This window comes from Myxine glutinosa, chromosome 2 (genome assembly GCF_964187855.1).
Source record: "Myxine glutinosa chromosome 2, kmMyxGlut1.1, whole genome shotgun sequence".
Lineage (NCBI taxonomy): Eukaryota > Metazoa > Chordata > Myxini > Myxiniformes > Myxinidae > Myxine > Myxine glutinosa.
Genome location: NC_136262.1, coordinates 167822265 through 167827888, shown reverse-complemented (window position 1 = coordinate 167827888; position 5624 = coordinate 167822265). Strand labels below are relative to the sequence as shown.

General features: G+C 41.5%; 1 long non-coding RNA gene across 1 annotated transcript; it reads right to left on the bottom strand.

Annotated features, from left to right (window-relative positions):
* Positions 1 to 820: 820 nt before the first annotated feature.
* Positions 821 to 1640, bottom strand: LOC144890928 (uncharacterized). The gene is made up of 3 exons (XR_013622587.1): positions 1546 to 1640; positions 1199 to 1322; positions 821 to 1037 (listed from the first exon to the last, which is right to left on the bottom strand). It is a non-coding gene; the product is annotated as an uncharacterized LOC144890928 (long non-coding RNA).
* Positions 1641 to 5624: the final 3984 nt, after the last annotated feature.

The window sequence follows — 5624 nt, the reverse complement described above, 5'->3', positions numbered from 1 at the left end:
TAGGGATAAAAGAAAACCAAAGAAACTGTGGACCGATGAGGGAACAGAGTTCTACAACAAAATATTCATGAAATTTCTTAAGGGGAAGGGTATTAAATTATACAGCACCTTTAATGAAGGAAAGGCAGTTGTTATTGAGCGTTTTAATCGTACTTTGAAAGAGAAATTATATAAAAAATTCACACAACTCGGTTCTCAAAAATGGGTGTATTTAATTCAGGATATTGTAGATAATTACAATAATACAGTTCATTCATCAACAAAATCAAAACCATCAGAAACATTTACAAAATTAGAATATGAAAAGGAGATTAATTTGAGAAAGCCCAAGTTCAAAGTTGGTGATATTGTAAGGATATATAAATGGAAAAGCCATTTTGAGAAAGGTTATACACAAAAATGGACTAATGAATTATTTTAAATCATTGATGTAATGGATACAGTCCCTTGGACCTACAAATTATATGATTTAAATGGAGAAGAAATCTTGGGTTCATTTTACTCGCAATAATTACAAAAAACAAAGCTAATAATTCATTAAACAACATTTCTATTCACCCCACCCAGATTAACTAATTTAATTCGTGGTAATAAAAAAAAAAAAATTAAATAAATAAAAAATCATAAGCCACGCCCACACCGACCCCGCCCACACCGACCCCGCCCACACAGACCCCGCCCACACCCATCACCCCCCACCCCCCGTGCGTTCCCCCACCCTTGATCCCCCCTCATCCCACCCCCACCTTCCCCACACACACAAGGGGAGGGGAGGGGTGGGATGGGGGGAATCAAGGGTGGGGGAACGCAATCTCCCTTCTAACCTTTATTCTTTTCTTGTAATTAATAATTAAATAATTCTGGACAAAGCATATATATATAAATAATATTTTAAACAAAATCTTTATATTTTTAAGACATTTTTCTTGAGGTATTACACATTTAACTTCTTCCCAGCACAAATCATCAATCTCTTCCCAACATAAGTCAAAGGTAGTTTCAACAGCAGCAGATATCTTCAGGTTTGGAATCTCTTTCTGTCAAAGGCAAGAGGGGTAAAACAAGGAGAGAAATAAATGAATGATATACCCTGAATCACCTCCCACAATGCGCAGGGATATGGTGTACCTATTCGAAACGGTGTACCCACACATTGACACACACATGGCCAAAATACAATACATACACACATGCTTACCTCCACAAAATCAAGCTTAGCGTTCAGATCGTTGAGATGAAAATTAAGGATATCACAGGATGACAGGAAATAACCATTCCTATGGAGTCCAAAATCGTCCCACTCCAAGCTTTGGTCTTCGAGGCTGCAAACAAAATAAGGAGAAATTACTATGCTGAAGTAAGCTTGACAAAACATCACACACACACACACACACACACATACACACACATACACACACATACACATTCACACATACACACACATACACACACACACACACATACACACACGAACACACACAAACACATACACACACACTAAGGCAGCGTCGTTTAACACAAATGTATTAATATTTAGTATCTTACCTTGCATATGAATCTTCCAAGAACGGTGAAACAGGCAAATGGTTTAAATGCTCATTCGCCTCGTTGTAAATCTCTTTCGGAAAAACTTCATTTTCTGCCAAGACCAAGTCATTTTCAAAACCTGAATTGCTGTAATAAAAAAAATATATCATGTCATATAAATTTAAATTGATCACATACAAAGCTCTCACCAACAGTTCAATTCTGAATGCAACTTACCCTTGTGAGTATTCTTCATCACTGGAATAAGACAAGTTGTCGTTCATCTACGTCGATTCACAATGTTTAAAATTGAACTGAATACGGCTTTTTATAATGTAAAATGTATTCAGGGAAGAGAACTGGCTGACAGCATTTCGAGGAATCTCAAGGCGTGTGTGAAAACAGGAAACGAAACAATGAAAACTTTCTGGGAAGTTATCCAAGTCAGTGAAACAACGTCATTTCTCAAAAGCGAATAATTAATTTTAAAAAGGTTTGAGTATGGTGATGGAAGTTGGAGGAGAATTAAATTATTTCCCACGCATAAACAAATATTTGTAGGGTCGTTGTTTGAGTGGGTCAAAGATGATTCACCAGATGATATTAAGAGTAAAAGGTTAAAAGGTCGATAAGGTCAGAAGGATCACAGGTTCACACAGAAGGACCATTGTTTAAGTGGTCTAATGAATAAGGATAACATGTCAAAAGGTTAGAAGGTTCGTAAATAACAGGGTGAGAGAAATAGAGGTGTTTAGGGGCAATGAGGGAGGGAAAGAATTAATATGGAAGTGAATGGGTCAATGTTTGAGTGGGCCAAAGATTAATCTGCCAGATGATATGTAGAAGAAGGATGATAGGTCTATAAGAGAAAACAAATATTTGTAGTGTTTGAGTGGTCTAATGAACAACATTAAGGATAGGTACTACAGACAAAAGGTTCATAAAGATGAGGGTGGGAGAAATAGAGGTGTTTTGGGACAATGAGGGAGGGGAAAATTTAACATGTAAGTGAATGAGGATTTGCGGTGTCCCAGAACCAACATTATTACACTACTTACATATATATATATATATATATATATATATATATATATATATATATATATATATATATATATATATATATATAGTTGCGGATCTTGGATTACGGAACCCCCCTTAGCGAGGGGGGGTTTAATCTGCTCGTCTTTTAAGCTGGCCGTCCGAGTCCTCGAAGATATCGCGCTACTTTGCGGGGTTGAGGTTGACCAGGGTGACTGGTCAATGGAGTCCCAGATACCTTCGCCAACCTCTCCGCAAAGCAGGACGATACTTCTGCTCGAGCCACGGACAAGAGGGAAGATTGCCGAGCGGTTTAACAATCTTCAGCTCAAGCCGTTAGCAGAAAGACTAACCCGATTCTGAGCGGTTGGCCAAATCGTGCCACAGGTACTCAATGGGGAAAAGACTAAAGCGACCGGATGAGAGGAAGCCAAAGAATAAGAAGGGTAAAGGAAGAACAAATATGGTTTATTACTATCTAAAAGAGGAAACGGAAGAAGGGAATATACAAGAAGAGGAAACAAAAGGACATAGGGAAACCTTATACACTCTTATATAACATGCCCATGACAATACAAACAGACTCACACAGAATGGTAGCTGGTAGGGGAGGAAGGTCCAGTCAGATGGTTCCAGGCGATGGGGTGGTCCAGGCTCTGGGTCCGCGAGCGAAGAATGGCTGGCAGCTTAACGCGCGACCGGACCTTACAAATGCGAGGGGCTGGAATGCGCGTACGTACAGCGTGCCGAACGCTCTCAAAACCACGGCAGTTCGTATCCAAAGCGATCGTACAAAACGATCCTCTGCACAATGTCCTTATGTTCGCCGCCTCTGCGCTGTTCTCTCGCATCTGCTCTCTGCTCTTCCGCCTGATGACTGGTCTCTCCGCTTTCTGCGTGAAAGGGCTTGCGCTCCCGCTTTTATTGCAAGCTTCGTGTATCAAGCCTCGTCCGCTTTGCTCCGCCTACCGGTGAACACGCCTCGGCCCGGATTGGTCACAAGGGTTCATCAGTACCTCCCCTCGTGACGCGTTGATGGGGGCCACGCCTAGGTTCCTGGCCGCTCCTCCCTTTTTCTCCCACTCTGACCGCATGCGTAATGGCGGCTTGGGGCCAGCAAAGAAACCAAAAAGGGCAGCGAACGCTGCAATACGGCTACTGGCACTTTGGAGAGAGAGAGATGATTGGGGATAATTGAAGGGGCCTATCTTATTTGATTAATACAATGCAGAGTCAAACTATTGGAAACAGATCATTAAATGAAACACATACTAATGAAATAATTAAAGAAGATCCTATGGTGTGCTACGTGTTGTACATGACCTAACTAGGGTGCGACCTTTGACCTTTACCAAAAATGGGAATATTTACAGGGGATTATTTATAAGGGAACATTTACAAAAATTTACAAAGTGGAGGGTTCTAAAAACCACAATATATATATATATATATATATATATATATATATATATATATATATATATATATATATATATATATATATATATATATATATATATATATATATATATATATATATACCAGCCGAAAGCACCTGGCATTGCCCGGGTTCTTATTGAATGAATTTACACCTATAATTCAGCTTTTACTCGCGGCCGGAGACGATTGACCAATATAATTCAGCTCAGCTTTTAATTGCAAAATGGGCCCAGTCCGGCCAAGGTGGGCCTCGACCAGCCTCGCCACCTTGCCTATAAATTTCCCAGGGCCTGTCCCGACATTTCTGGTTCTTTTTGAATGCATTTACTACTATAATTCAGCTTTTACTCGCAGCCGTAGAAGATTGACTCCTATAATTCACCTCACCTTCTAATTGCGAAATGGGCCCAGCCTGGCCGAGGTAGGTGGGCCTCGACTGGCCTCGCCACCTAGCCTAAAACCTTCCCGGGGCCCGTCCCGACATTTTTTGTATTGGAGGTTTCTTCTTATCTTTCACCGTTCAAGAGATTAGCTTGCACAGACAAACAAACAAACAAAACTTTCTTTTGTTTATATAGATAGATAGAAGATAGAAAAGATATAAATATATATTGTTGTGGATTTGAGAATGGTGTTGTGTTTTTTTATTATCGTTGTAAGTGTAATGAAGTTTGTTGTAAATATCACCCTCCAGTTATGTATAAAGGTCAAAGGTCGTCCCCTTAGTTATTCCATATACAATCACGTAGCAAATCATAGATTTCCTTTTTTTAGTAGTTATCTCCTTATTCTGTGTATTAGGTTAAGGTTCTGTCTTCCATTAGTTGACACTGCATTGCACCAAATGAAATAAGGTAGAATCCCCTTTCAATTGCCACCAAAACACAATTGCCGGCAGCATTCGCTGCCCTTTGGCTGGGGTTCGCTCGAATCGCCCCAAAAACCTCCATTACGCACGCGGTCCAGTTCGGAAAAGAAAGGCGTGTCTCCACCTCATCATCAGAGGGTGGAGCCAGGAGAGCCCCTACAACCAACCAAGCATGAGGGGTTTGGCTTGAGAGGGCAGAGGAAGAACGAAAGGGGAGGTTCGCGAAGGTTAGAGGGTGTGGCCGATATAATCCGCGGCGGGACGCCCCCACCTGAGATGAGTCCAGATGAGTCCTGGGAGAGCACGCGACGTCCCCACGGCAGCACGAAGAGACGATTGAGGAAAGAGAGAGACGTGAGGGGGTGCCTGTATTGCGGCAATAGGCCGAGACCCTCTCGGCCCTATTGCCGGTCGGTGAGACGCGAGGCCGTTTTTGCCGGGTTTTCACCTCGAGCCTGGAGCATGAACTGCGAGCGGGGACATCAACGCCTGAACCATCTGCCCTGGACCTTCCTCCCGGACCACCTGCCTGGACCTTTCGCTCCACCCATTCCTGCCATTCCATCCTTTTGTGTACGTGAGTTTGTTCAGTGTGTCTTGTTCCTGGAAATAAGTTAAGCCTGTTTAGATAAGCTAATATTTGCATTGTGTCTCCTTCCATTCTTTCTGTCTTTATTTTATTATCCTTCCTTCTCCTTGGTTTCTTTGGTCTTGTAAATAGTAGAAATAAATCATATTTGTATTTCCC